At 37.0% G+C, this 14,297-nt stretch overlaps 1 protein-coding gene across 2 annotated transcripts in view; it reads right to left on the bottom strand.

Moving 5' to 3' along the window:
- HS3ST5 (heparan sulfate-glucosamine 3-sulfotransferase 5) overlaps window positions 1-14,297 on the bottom strand; it is a 193,045-nt gene that overhangs the window by 93,355 nt on the left and 85,393 nt on the right. For both annotated transcript variants that reach the window (XM_053974627.1, XM_053974626.1), the window contains exon 2: window positions 115-322. The gene's annotated coding sequence lies outside the window, so the exon portion shown is untranslated. The remainder of the gene's footprint in view (window positions 1-114; window positions 323-14,297) is intronic.

Raw genomic sequence — 14,297 nt, 5'->3', positions numbered from 1 at the left:
CACCATTTTATTCATCTGTGTCCCTGTTCAAGCAACAAATTGAAACAGAGCTCCTGGTGCTAAAGATGAAATGAAACAGTCCTGAAACCTGTGGCTTTTAAGGAAGACACTAACCTTTGTGTCCTTAGGCACATCCAGAAAGTCCAGTACATCTATGTCTGATGAAGAACATTGCAGAAGGATTTAACTCATCTGTTCCAGTGTTCAGTCCCAAGAAGTCTTTAGTGGTTACTGAAAAGACCATGCAGGGAATAAAGCACCTCCAGGTATGCAGATGGACAGATCAGACATCTCTGCTGAAATGGCGTACAACTCTCTGAGCCTGTACAGAAAGAGAAGACACTTGATGCATATTTGAAGTTAAAAAAAAAACAACCCAACAAGCCAAACCAAAGAACTGAAAGAACCCAAAACCTCAGTTTCCCTGTTTAAGAATGAAAAGAAATTTTTTTGCAGCAGGGCCCCAGAGGTAGTGCATGTCAGCTCATGTTTCTGGAAGTACCGTGTCAGTATCTTGTAAACATTGGCAGCCTGGAATCTGGAGCACAGGTTAGAGAGGAAGGGGAAGGATAATTACAGCAAATGCATTTCACAATACTAAGTCCCAAACAAAAGTCATACCTAATGACAGAAAATGGCTAACTACATTTACTTTAAGTGGGTTACAAGAAAAGGAATGTTAGATATTTACTGGAAAGAAGTAATATATTGCTCATGCTACTACTACTCTGCTACATTTCGTCCTTGACATTGGCCAGAAATTTATTTTACAGCCATTTTGTAAATCACTGGAAAAACTACTTTTATACTGAGAATAATGCCAAACATTCTGGAGAAAATGGTAACAGCATTTAGTGAGAATTGTTTATATGACCTTGCCTTTTTTATTTCTGTGGTTTTTTAGGTTTTTTTTTTTAATAATCTAACTATGCCTCCATGTTGAAGACATGGGTCACAGAGAAAATCGTGAATATGGTATTTAATTGCAAACCCCGTACTACAATTTCTAGCTTCAGGCATGAACATATCTACTTTCATTCAAAGTAAATCAAGTCCCAAGGAATTTGGAATACAGTTAAGCCCTCAAAATAATCAGTGTCAATGTGACCTGCCAAAAGACATTAACTCTGAAATTATTCTGTTAGCTAGGAAAAAATACTTGTGAGTAGAGGATCAAGATTAAATCAAAAGGTTTCTACAAAAATATTGCAAAGAATGACCAGTCTGAACACCTTTGCAGTATGGTTGGAGTCTAAAAAGTGCAGATGCCTTTGCACACTTGAAACTAAATTTTGCACCTATGAAAGAACATATAAATGTACAAGAATCTTGTAAAAGTCTAGGAGAATAGCAGACATTCTTTCTTTGCAATGAAGTGTTTATTTCAACATATAATTTCCATCTACAGTACTTAAACCACTTACTTGGCTCAAGAGCAGTTTACTTCTGACTGCTGTTGCTGGTAGGATACATGATTTGCAATGCTGAGTATTTTGTTTTTCCATCACAAACATTTATTCATTAATAATTTATCAGATAAATGGTTTCTGATTGAACAATTTAAAAAATGCAGGCAAATCAATGGCAAAAGACACCAAGCAGCATATTATAATGATACAATAATTTGAGCTCATACATTAGACCGAATTGATAGTGTCCCAAAAGCCCTCTTTTGATAGCTCAGTTTCAGAGCGTAAATGTTCAGCTGAAATAACTAATAAAATATCTCAACTACTGCTCTGAGAAATCATGCCAGTATCATGTACAGTATTTTTGAGAGCTAATAAGTTGGCTCTGGAAAGCAAATAAACAAACAAACCCTAGAAAATGCCTCTGTAAAGCTGTAAGCTCCCACTGGGGGGATATTAATAGTCACATGAAGAAGACAATGAACTTGTCTCTCAGTTGTGTGAATAAGACTTTGAAAATCATAATGGTCTGATTCTTTGATGCAAGTGATATTTAGAGATATAGATTGTAGCATTAGATCCAGACAGTGCTTGTTATCACTCCTATGTGTGACAGAGACAGTGAGAGAAGCAAATGTGATAAATCCCTTAAGAGGGAGTTCTCAAGGGTTCCTAATGTATCATGAATACATATCCTGCTCTGAGTTACAGGATTTTCAGCTGAGTTGTTCACAAGGAAAATAAGATGCATTCCAAGGGCTGTGCCGTGGCAATCATCACCACCTTTGAGGTTTCAGAGAAAAGAAGGGAGATTTGAAAACACTTTTGGAGAAAAGATGCATATAAATATTTTCCCTATTTCCAAGGTATATTGCATGAATTTAATTTCTTAAATTTTTCCAGGGCAGTAGTCAAGCTCCCTGAGAATAATGTTGTTGAAAGTCCTATCATTTTACAGGCATTCTGTATTTGAAGAAAGGACTGTTTTCCCATCAGGCTTGAGGAGATTATTCAATAATGTGTTGACAGTATGTAGATTTATTTATAAAATGGATACTGTTCATATTCTACAAGGAATAGATTGTTTTCAAACTTAGATGGAATTTACCTTCCATTATTTGATGCAGACTCATTAATTATATGTAATAAATTTTAGGAATGACAGATCTACCAATAAAAGCCACAATTCAATGTGGAATATGTATGAACATCAATATATGTAATTTTATAAAAATGATCACAAATATAATCAGTTTATTTATTGTAAACAGTTAAAATGAATACATATGAAGTGAAAAATCAAACTAATTAGGGTAATTTTTATTTTCTGATTTGATTCCTAATTTAACTGTTTCTGTTTGTGCTAATGTGAACACTAGAGCATCTTATTTAGTGACTATCTATTTTCAATGTGTGTTTATCCACTCTACGTAAGACTAGAGTCTTTGTCCACACCAACCTAAGACTTGCTTAAGATGATGTTTGTTTATTTTAAATAATGGACTTGAGTTGGTTTACAGGTTTCCTTTTCTGAATCTGTTAGCTGCAAGGGAATTTTTGAAAAAGGAAGCACCCTGCAAGAAATATTATAAAAACAGATTACAAGACAAGAGTGTCCTGATCCTGTAAAGGAAGAATTTAAAAAGAAATTTTCAATTATTTTATTTTGGTTTGGTTTTTATTTTTTTTTCCTAGTCTAGAAAATAGCAAACAGCTAAACACTTGGACATTGCAAGTGACCTTCTGTTTATACATATGAAAGTTACTCTTCCTCAAATCATACACAAAATCTGGTCATGTGCCCACCGCCATGTCCATTTCAGTGAAAAATAAAGTGAGTTAGCTTAAACCATGAGAGCTGAATCACACTTAACACTTCTACAGAGTTAAACAGAAGGCATTAGCTCTCAAAGCATCAAGGCTACTCTGGGAGGTTCAAATCACCATCAGAGTTAGTCCCTACAAAAATAATGAATTTGCCATAACGTCATTAAAATAGATACAGAGAGCCATAATTATGTGACTGGAGACAAAGAAAAAGAAAATAAAATCAATGATCAGTAACTTACACCTATTTTCCTTTTCAGGCTTTCCCTGACTTCCCTCTGCTCCATAAAAATAATTTTCAGAAAACCCCCAAATTTCTGAGCCTATGGCATCTGTTCAACCTTGATAATCAGACTGCCCCAACTTCTAAGAAGCCAGAGCTTCTAGTGTTTGAGTCTCTGGGATAAATCTTTCTGACAGACAGCCTTGGGGCAGTAGCGTTGGGAAGCCCTCCAGCACAGTCCTTCAGAGATGACCGTACACAGTCCAGGAGGTCTTGATGGAATCTGGGAGGAATTTCTACAGATTGCTTTTTCCACCTGCTGCATAAATATGAAGCATACTTACCCTCAGGGAAACAGCCCTCCATTCTAGCAAATTTTGACATGCCACATATTACCTTTTCAGCTGTTATTCAAAATGTTTTAAAGATGTGTGAAGCCATGGCAAATCACAATGGCCACCATACCACTGTGTTTGTCATCAGCTTTTCAGTTCCAAACTAGTTCCAGTTTTGGTTGCATGATAGAATGAATTTCAAGCAGCTCAATGATTTGCCACCAAAAAGATGAATACTAGCAACCTGCATTCTGCATTTTTAAAAATATATTTTTTCCTTTTGAAGCCAAATTTCAATGTGATAAAACATGGCTGAGAAAATTTGCATCAAGGTAATAAAAGTTGGTAAACACTGTGCTAGTGTGTCCACATTTCAAAATAAGCACAAATCTCCTCTTTTTCCTCTATTTAACTGTCAGGCAAAAGGTGAGATCAGCATTCCACACTTAGTAATGTGTTACTATGGTGTAAACCTAGTGCAGCGAGTCTACACTGAGAAATTTATAACAAGTCAAAAAATTATTGGACTAAAATTACATTTAAAAAAGGTGTGAAATGTGCAGTAAATCTCTTGAGGCAGTAGTCTTAAATAACAAGGCCATGTTGCAATAAATATTTAATAAGAAAAACAAGTATAAAATAATCATGAACAAATATTCTCAAAGCACCCTAAAACAGGGTGCATGCACAGCACACAAAATCTCATTTATACCTGAGCACTGTTCAAAGTACCACAAAAGTGCATGTATTTTCCTATAACCACTATATTTCATATGTACAATAAATATGTACAATACACACTTTATGTGGGTTCTCGTGCACGAGCTCTGCTACAATTATTCAGTACAAATTGCTACCTGTGACAAGAGTAGCTGCTTTACTGATGTAAATCCAGCACATTAGCACAACTGTACAGACAGCTACAGCAGCGGAAACTGTCGCATGATCTACAGAAATAGGTCAGCTTTATGAGGAAATCACTTGTTCTTGGAGGAAATAAATAATGAATTTCCACTTGGGGAGAGACCTCCTTGCAGAGGCAAGGCCAATGTGAATTTTCTTGGCAGGAAACCTGTTTTATCTAAGAGTCAGAAAAAGGAACAGCCACTGGCCCAGCATCCCTGCCTGGGTGCAGAGAGATGCCTTTCATCACACTTACAGGAGGCACAGTGCAAAAGGGTACAAGGAGAAGATGGGGCTATGACAGCACTCGTATCACAGCCCTGGCAGCAGGGGTATCCTGTGCTCACTGGGAAGGGAAAGCTATAACACATAGTGACCCTCAACAGCTTTGTGTGACAGTGAGAAAATGACAAGGGCCAGTGGGACTCACACATGCTCATCAGCACATTACAAACTGACAAGCCTGTCCAAAGATTTTATGAATGCAGTTAAGGTACCCATATCTAAAAAGAAAGACATTTGTTATGAATTTATTTCTCATAATATATGCATTTTTATGTTCAAATATATTTAAATACATATATCCATAACACAAATTATTTTTGGGCAAAAGGAAGTGGGTAAAATCAGCATATATTATGATAGCTACTATGAATTTTTTTACCTTCCACATCTGTATATGTATTAATATCAGCTGCTTCATCTCTTCATAGCTGCTTACTACATGTTACCATGCAATGCCTGATACAATCTGTAAGTGAAAAGCTGAAAAACCACAATAAAGGATTCTTCTCTCCTATATCATGGGTACTGTCTTTTCTATTCCATGAGTTCAAAGGCAAGCTTTTCTTTATTTTAGTGTTAGGCAGTGGGAGGATGGCTATACATTTGGTCTTGTTTCCTGCCCTCTCGACTGCAGCTGCCAAATATTCCAGTTATCCATATTTTTAAACAGAGGCAAGAAAATCCACAGGAGTACCCATTATTGCAGCCTATGAGATACAAGGGAGGGAGGTGAGGGAACTGGGTTTGTTCAGCCTAAGAAAGGAAGAGACCTGGTCTGCAGCCACCTGAGAGGAGGGTGTGGAGTAGATGGAAACAGTTCCAAAAAGACTCTCCTCAAGGGTCCACGGTGGGAGAATGAGAAGCACAGGGATGACATTGAGGTACTTGCTGTGTGACTGGCCTGTTTGCAGTGAGAGGTTGGACCTGAGGCATCCTGAGGCCTCTTACCCCCAGGTGACTCTGCTGAGCAGAAGTCCTGGCTCCCCTGACAGATCAAACACTGCTTCCCACAAAAATGCTAGGCATTGCTCAGAAGAGAGAGCTTATCTTTCTGAGTGAAATCTACAGAGCAGTACTCTGAATCCCAAATCAGATTTTATGCACGAGACCCAAAGAGTCGCAGCCTCATCAGCTTTCCAGAGGAAGTACAGTCCCACGCAAATGTAACTTCACAGACCTGAGCTGACTTACAAAGATGCACAGATTGTAGAGAGCAGTAAATATAATCTGAATGAAAATATCACTATGACTTAGCTTTTCAGTACGTTTGCCCATTAAAGTAAGTTCTTTTGGAAATGAAGTACAGGCCAATTGTAAAATCAGTTCAATGTCTACCCTTGATCACTTTCACTCCCAAAACTGATAAGCATATAAATTAGATGAATTAATACTTTTCAGTTCTAATTTCTCTGACTGGACAGCTTATTTATTTAATCTGTGTTAATAGGAGCTTCACATCTTCTCAATGTGAAGGGTTTTATTATGTTTCCAGGCAGGCAATGTAACAATGTAAGGCTGCACTGAACCTCCTGGTATCTGATTCAACGCAGCATCCCCATCCTTTGATCTCAGTATCTTGCTTCTGGACCCCTGCTCTCTCCTGGCTGCAGCAGCAGCAGCAGCAGCCTCATGTGACACCTGCAGCTGGTGGGGGAATGGGACTTTTCCACAGGCACGCAGAGGGACAGCTGCCAGGTGCACGAGGCAGACCTCTGGGTATGGATTCATTGTGTATCAGTCTGTACAGACTAAAAAAGCAGATTATCGCCACCCAGTCAGTTGTTTAAGCAGAGTAAATAGCCACTTTTTCAGAAATTGGTTCTGTACTTTAAGTGAAGACACTATCAGCCATGAAGAATACAAAAACTTGCCTGTGGTAACAAAATTATCTTGCTGTTTCCTGGTTTCCGTCATAAACACACACAGAGTTGCTCTGCACCATGTAACAGCCACATTTGAGATAGAGCAGCAGTCTTTATTTCCAATTTGCTTTCATCTCAGTCCCCATCCTGCCCAAATCCTGTCAACCATTATCATATTAACAGCAGATTTGAAATATGTTTTTTCTTTACAGAGCAGAGATATTCAGTCCAGTCTCAGATGACATGGTTAAAGTTTCACAGTGTTCTCCTGTCACATGTCAGATTAATTAACTCAGACCCGATTAATTTAAACTTGAAGTTTCTTTTATTCCATCTTCTAAAATACCATATTCCACAGACTTCCTGCAGAGATACACAGGCACAACAATTCCCCTTGCAATCTTCCATTATTCTTTACAGAGATACTGTGCCATATTCCATATTCCCACTAGAATTGCAGTGATGTGGCTGTACTGACATTGGTAAAATTATTCTTGATTTACTTTGGCACAAAAGAGATCAGCATCATGTCTACTGGGATAAGATAGTTCCTCCCCATGGTCATATTTACTTTACTTAAGACTACCAAAAAAAAAAGTATTGCTCAGACAGTTTCCATATGACATCTTTTCTCATAGGAAAAAAAAAAGGAAAAATATAATTACAGCCTGCTCTAAGGTGAACTGCTGCTTTTTGTGATTACCTGGAAGAATAAGAAGAATATCAATCCAGCAAAATATCTCTGATGTTCAGTTTCACATGTAGTCACAACATTCTTTATCCAATACTGCTTAAGAAATAATCAGGCCTGAAAAAAGTTATTTCATCATAAAAAGGGAGACAGCTTTCATTAAAAATTGAGAAAGTAATTGAAATTAAAATAGTGTAAGCTCATGCTATTTATTTCTACTCCCAAGTGTTTGCCAGCTTTAGCAAAACACCAGCAGATCCTCTAGAACAGATCACCAAGAATTGCTGTCTTTGGCTTGTGGAGTTTCATCAACTAAGCAAATAGGACAGCTGAGGAAAACAACTAAAAAAGAGGCATTTGATAAATGAAGATTGTCAAGGATAGGCAAGCAAGTGACAGAAACTGATTCATTGAGAAAGGAAGATGAATGCTTCAAAAACTTTCTTTTCACATTGGTGAATATCTTCCACTATTTCTATTTAACATATCAAGATTAGTGCTATCTGAAAAATGAATTGGCTTTTTAGAAGCCAATTAGCTATAGTGAATAACCACTTTACATCTCCTGCATATCAGTTTTGGAAATTAAGTGTACATCCTTAGGGTGCTCAGACACCAGAGTGGTAAGAGTAACACAAGACCTTGAAATGAGTAGAAACTGCTCAATATGTAAACATATTGAAATAATGCTACTTGTGATAATGTTCCAACAGGCTGTGGAGAAGAGTGACAGAGCTTCTGTGGATGCACAGAAAGTTCGTTTAGCCACAAATCTTGGCTAATACATCTTCTCTTCCAGCACTAGTTTGCAGCCCTAGCATCTCCTAATTAATCTATGAACCTATGAGTTACATGATGCAGCCAAGAAGACTTAAAAATAACCTCCTTGGCCTTTCTCAGTTGGGACTTCCACTAACATTAATATGAATACTTTGCATAGAGAGCTTGCAAATGAAGCTCAAAAAGTTAAGCAGAGGCTCTGTTTACTCTTCATCCTGACATAACAAGCTGGACATGAAGAGTATTGATTTAGCTCCACGTGTGTACTACTCAACCCATGAGCTTTAAAGACATGCAGATTAAAAATTTTCTTAGGAGTTCCAGCAGTGCTGTAGCACAAAAATCTCTTGCAGCCGAAAAACCTCTTTAGAATTAAAATATAGAGTATTTCTCCCCTCCTCTGATGACAGGGACATTATTTTCTATTCTTTTATGGTGATCTTCCCTGTGCAATTAGGGCATGCATTCTAGGTTTTACATTTCCTATAACTTGAGGTTTATTTTAATTCATTCCTCAATGAAAATGGAGGTTCTTATGTGCTCCCTTGACTCTGGACTTTACAAAACTGCAACAAAATATTGTGCTTAAAGAACTCTGGCAACATTGAAAAAAATCACAAAACAAAATACTCATCAGCAAAACACCACCTTTTCAAAGGTGTTTATGGAGAGGGAGCTCTCTTGCTGTCCTGCAATCCCCTCTTAATTTTGCATAACAGCTATGGTTAGGTGGCAGATTGGGTGGATCTGGTGCAGCATGTGACCCAAAAAGATCATCAATGGCCATTCTCTGGAACCTAAGGTGCTCTCTGCATACAGCAGCAGAGACTGAAATGGTTGTCAGAGGCAGTTGGATGCCAGAAAATGGAAATAGTTTTGTGGGTCTATGAAAATGCTGATGTCGGCTCAGCGCCTTATATCTCCCTGTGCTTAGGCTGAAGTGACTTCTGATGTTCATAAATCCTCTGCTTCTACCTCTGGTTTTCTTAAGGGATCAACAGCAAGGCAATGAAAAAGGCATCAGGCAGAGTTGACTTAAACATCCAGACGTATTTTCAGCCATGCTCTCTACCCCCTGCCCTGAACAGGTACAATTTCAGTACAGGTAGGAATTGATGCATATCTGAGGAAGGGGTTTAATCTACCAAGTTTATTGTTTTTAGGACTACTTTCAGGACTACAAAGAAAGAATCATTCCTAAATCAATATCTGAGAAGATCTATGTCCAGTAAGTGCTTACTCCTTTCTTCATACTCTTCTCTGGAGACCTGTGAGACAGATGGTTCAAAGGACCTAACCCACATTTCTCTAGGACAGAAGGCTTTGCCCTTGGGCTTATTGCTGTTACAACATGCATATAACCTCCATTTCTCTTTTGCTGAAGCTGAACTTGCCCATCAGTTGTAGGTCCTGCGGTGACTCATATGGACAATGATTATTTGTCATCAAATAAGCTTAAAATTATACAGAGCCAGAAAAAAAAAAAAAGAATGAAAGAAAACAAATAAAATAAAATAAAATAAAATAAAATAAAATAAAATAAAATAAAATAAAATAAAATAAATCTGCAAAATTGTATCTTATTATTTTGGGGAAAAAAAATTAAACTTTTCAAACTAGCTTTGCTGAAAGTCAAAAGAGTAATCCTATTTGCAAATATGTATATGCAAATGAACTATATCTCTCAAATGAGAACTTGCATAGACAAACTCTCAGGTTCAAGAACCCAGGTGTAGCAGCTGTGGTCATTTAATTTCTACAGACACATTTCTGATGAAACAGATTATTTTTAAAATGCGCAATATGGACAGAGATGCAGCAATTCACACTGCATTTCAAAAAATTCCTGTTCAGCATAGCTAATTAGGAAATCCCAGCAAAACAAGAAATATGATACCTCATAGCACTGTCAAAAGACTGAAACCAAACAAATTCCAAACACTCCAAAGAGAAAGTCTTAACAACTCCCAGTGCAACAAATCTGTTACATATGAAAGCTTTATAGATCTTGTTCAAAGCTTCAACAAATGCAAATATCATCACTGCATATAGGCTCTGAGCTGATTTCATTTGCTATACCTCCATGGAGGTCAGTGATGATACATTGATTTCCACTAATGAAGGTCTCACCAAAAAAAAAAAAAAAAAAAAAAAAAGCTGCATTCATTCACCTAAGAAATGTCTTTTTTTCCTCCCCACTTTCAAACTTTATTTAGCTTTTCTCCAGAGGAGAAGAAGTGCTGAATTAGCATTAAATACATTCAGCATCCTCACCCAGAACCAACCACACTGTAAGTGCAAGGAGGGCATAAGAAATTCACCACTGTGTCTCAGTCTTAGTATAGATTGAGATAATCACTGTCATAGAGATGAAGAAAGGCCAACACAGAAGGTGTTCTGGAAAAGATTTCAGTTGTCTAGGAAACCCATGGCAGTAATTGGGAAACAAGTTAGGTAGTTTTAGGACTCCAGATACAAGTAAAGGTATAACATTTAGGAAGAAAGAATAGTAGAAAATAGTTTAGTTGGGTAATCCCCCCCTCAAAAATTTTAAAGAAGAAAACTTCTGAGAAACAAGATAGATTGGAATAATAAAAATAATTCAAAATATATCCTGCTGTTTTAGAAGTATTTTTTTGTCCTATCAGAGTACTATGTTTTTTCTGATAAAGTGAAGAATGGAAGTATAACTTTTCTTAAGAAGAGTGATGAGTGACCCAGTTTTAGTGGTAGCATTCATGCTGTTATCCTCTGGGTTTTATGTTTAAAAGATTATCTTGACATTAGTAAAGAAGCTTTACTATATTTTTCCCAGTTAAGTTTTGGACTCTATGTTTACAGGGAAAGCTAAGCTGATAAGAGAGAAGAAAAAAGGTTTCAAACAAGAGTTCCATTAAAAAAAACCCAAACCCTTTTAAAGATACACATTTCTGTAATTTCCTTTTGGATTCCATTTCCTACCTCCTCCTCCCTCCAAAAGCACTGGTTGGATGACTTATTTGATACTATCCCCCATCTAGAACTCAAAAGTTATGCACAGTGAGGCTCCTTAAGTTGCAGCAATTTTAAGTAGGACACCTATTCTCCCCACAGAAGAGAGCAAAGCCCCAGGCACCCAGTGTACTTTCCTGTCACTTGTCAGAAGTACTCACTTTGTTTGGTTTGGAAGCTGAGAATATACCAGAGATGAGAGTCAGGGCTATGACTATTTAAAGAAAGCATTTTATTCTTGCACCTCGATAGAACTGGAACCCACATCATGGTCGGGTCATCGAGTTCTTTCATTAAAAATATTCTTTCACCAGTGTCACAGATACAAAACTCTTGTTATCCAATAAAGTAATGTATAAAAGTAATTTATGCAAGAAAAAATAATTTACCTATCCAGGTAATAGTTCAAAACATACCCATTTTGCTCACATGCTTTTTTTCTTGATCAGTATTACAAAGAGGGTCCTTGTTTGAATTTTTCAGTAAACAAATTCTAGCTGGGAACGAGACTTGAATGAGATGTTGGTTGCCAGGCTGGATAAACAGATTCACCCTCATTTCAGTGTTTCAAAGGTTGTTTGCAAATTGAATAACTTTTATTCAGGGATGACAGATTCCAAAGCTGTTCTGGAGGGCTTACTGCAGTGGTTACAACCTACACAGGTTGACCTGAAATATACCACAAACAGCTTGATTTAAGGCCAGAAGGAAACTTATACCCTTTACTTTCCTATGAGAGCAACTTAGACATGTAATGTTATTATAATATTTTTATAGTTTTGAAATGCAAAAAGCCAACCATATAATCATCACGTTCTAGTCTACATAATTACAGTAATTTTGTAACATATCCAGAATGTAAACACAAAGGAAATATAATTGCAGTTTTCCCCAACAGCTGGTAAAATCACTGTTTTAAACTTAAACCTACAAAACCACTGTCATTCCTTACGCTACTGATGCTGGGAACAGCAGAAAACAATCTTTAAACTTTGTTGGTTTATGAAATATGTCGATTAAATGGTTGACTCAAGTTAGAAATTTCAAATAGTGGAATATCCCAAGCGATATAAAGAAGGGTTTTGCATATTGTCAGTGGAACAAAAGAGCAAAGAGAGATTGCACAAAGTGGTTTTGATATCAATAGGCTGAATTGTCACAGCTATGAATCATCATAAAAAATTGCTGTAACAAGTAATACAAGACTTTGTAATTCTTTAGTGACACAAATCTTTAGTGAATCATAGATTTAAAGAAATCCCAAAACTAAACCCCAAACCATTTAATTTCTTTTATCTTTTTTCCCCCCATCAGAATAATATTACACAACACAGAAAACTAATTTTCACATTCTAGTGCCATATTGTACATGTCCTCAAAAGAAATATAATTGTTCTCTTTTTCTTTAAGATAGCTATGAATACTTGAGAAAATATGAAGACTAAAACCACCCCAGCATTTTGATTGATTGAAAGGTTAGTATCTACTGAATGGTTTATATTTTTTTTTTTTTGGTGGTGGTGGTTTCATAGTATAACTTGCATTTTATCTACCTATTTGTTATTTTCTCAGAACATGCTTTTGTATCTCCAGAAGGGGGATAAATAGTAGGGAAACAGTATTCTAGTTATTTCAGTTTTTGCCATCAGGAGGAAGACAGACACTTTTGTGTGGGATAGGTATGCTGCAGGGATACAGCACATCAAGCTTCCCATGGTGAAGGGACATGCGACTGGTGTAGATAAATCAGAAAAATGGTATGCTCTGTACCCATATGCAATCTTCTGCTTTGCCCAGCACTCAGGCTGCACCAAGCACAAAACAGATTTACACTTATTTTTAAAAGGAGGTGTGTGACAGCAACTCTCTGGCTACAGAGAGCGGCACACAACTTTCCCAGGCATCATCCTGGGAAAGGCTGTGAGAAGATCAGAGCAAAGAGTGAGAAACAATTCTTATCTTCACTTGCTGCACCTGTTGTTGTGCACATGTGGAATGTGTTATGGAGATTTGTTTACCAAAGACTGGTTTCTTAATTAGCCTGTGGTGATGGTGTTTGGATTGGTGTTTGGACCAATTAGGTCCAGGTGTATCGTAACTGTCTATAAAAGCAATGGGTTTCTTAGTAATGATATAATATAATAAAGAGATTGTTCAGCCTTCTGTGAATCATGGCGTCAATGTGAATTATTACCCAGTTGGAGGTCACCTGCTGTGACAGAGGTGAGGTTCCAAAGAGGCTGGGTGGCACGGAACAGAACTGTGTGGTGGCAAAGACATACAATTGTTGGAGCAGGGGAGCACAGCTGATTTAGCAGGTGCATCTATAGCTGTGTGCAGGACACCAAGGATTTCTTCCCCACTGTCCCAAGGGAAACCTCAGTTCCAAGACCAGCTGCTAGAAACATTCAGCTTTGCATGTTTAGTTTTTCTAATATAACAATCACATTAGGGACAGAACTGAATGATGAAACTAAGCAATGAAATTTTTTCCATTTTTTAGTTTTTCTTCTTTGAATAAATTGGGATCTATTGTCTCATAAAAAAGTGTAGAAGCTTTGCAGCAGTAAATACTATATAAGACAAAATTATTTCTTATTCATGGATCTGCTGGCAGTTTTTGTGTGATCTTGGTTAGCTTTGCAAAACAAGCTTTTAAACAGCCAATACAAATTTCATGAGATTACTTGACAAATAACTACTTCTTTTCCTTGTTCTGGACCACTTTATCAAAAATTCATAGAAAAGAATCCATAACTCAATGGCTTTTAAAGACAGAAGACAACATTACAGGTTTTCAATGCAATCTGAAAACATATTAAGATTAATTCTTCAAAGAATTTCTATGGAGCTTGGAACATGATAAGTGTAAAACCTCAAAATCTATGATGACAGTTAATCATCTAACACAAGGGAGTCCATTTCCTAAAAAAGACACCTCCTTGAACTGAGCTGCCTTACCAAGCTTTAAGCTTAGAGCTTAAAGATTAA

Source organism: Vidua macroura, chromosome 3 (assembly GCF_024509145.1).
Source record: "Vidua macroura isolate BioBank_ID:100142 chromosome 3, ASM2450914v1, whole genome shotgun sequence".
Taxonomy (NCBI): Eukaryota; Metazoa; Chordata; class Aves; order Passeriformes; family Viduidae; genus Vidua; species Vidua macroura.
The sequence above is the reverse complement of the archived record's forward strand: the minus strand, read 5'-3'. Positions and strand labels throughout refer to the sequence as shown.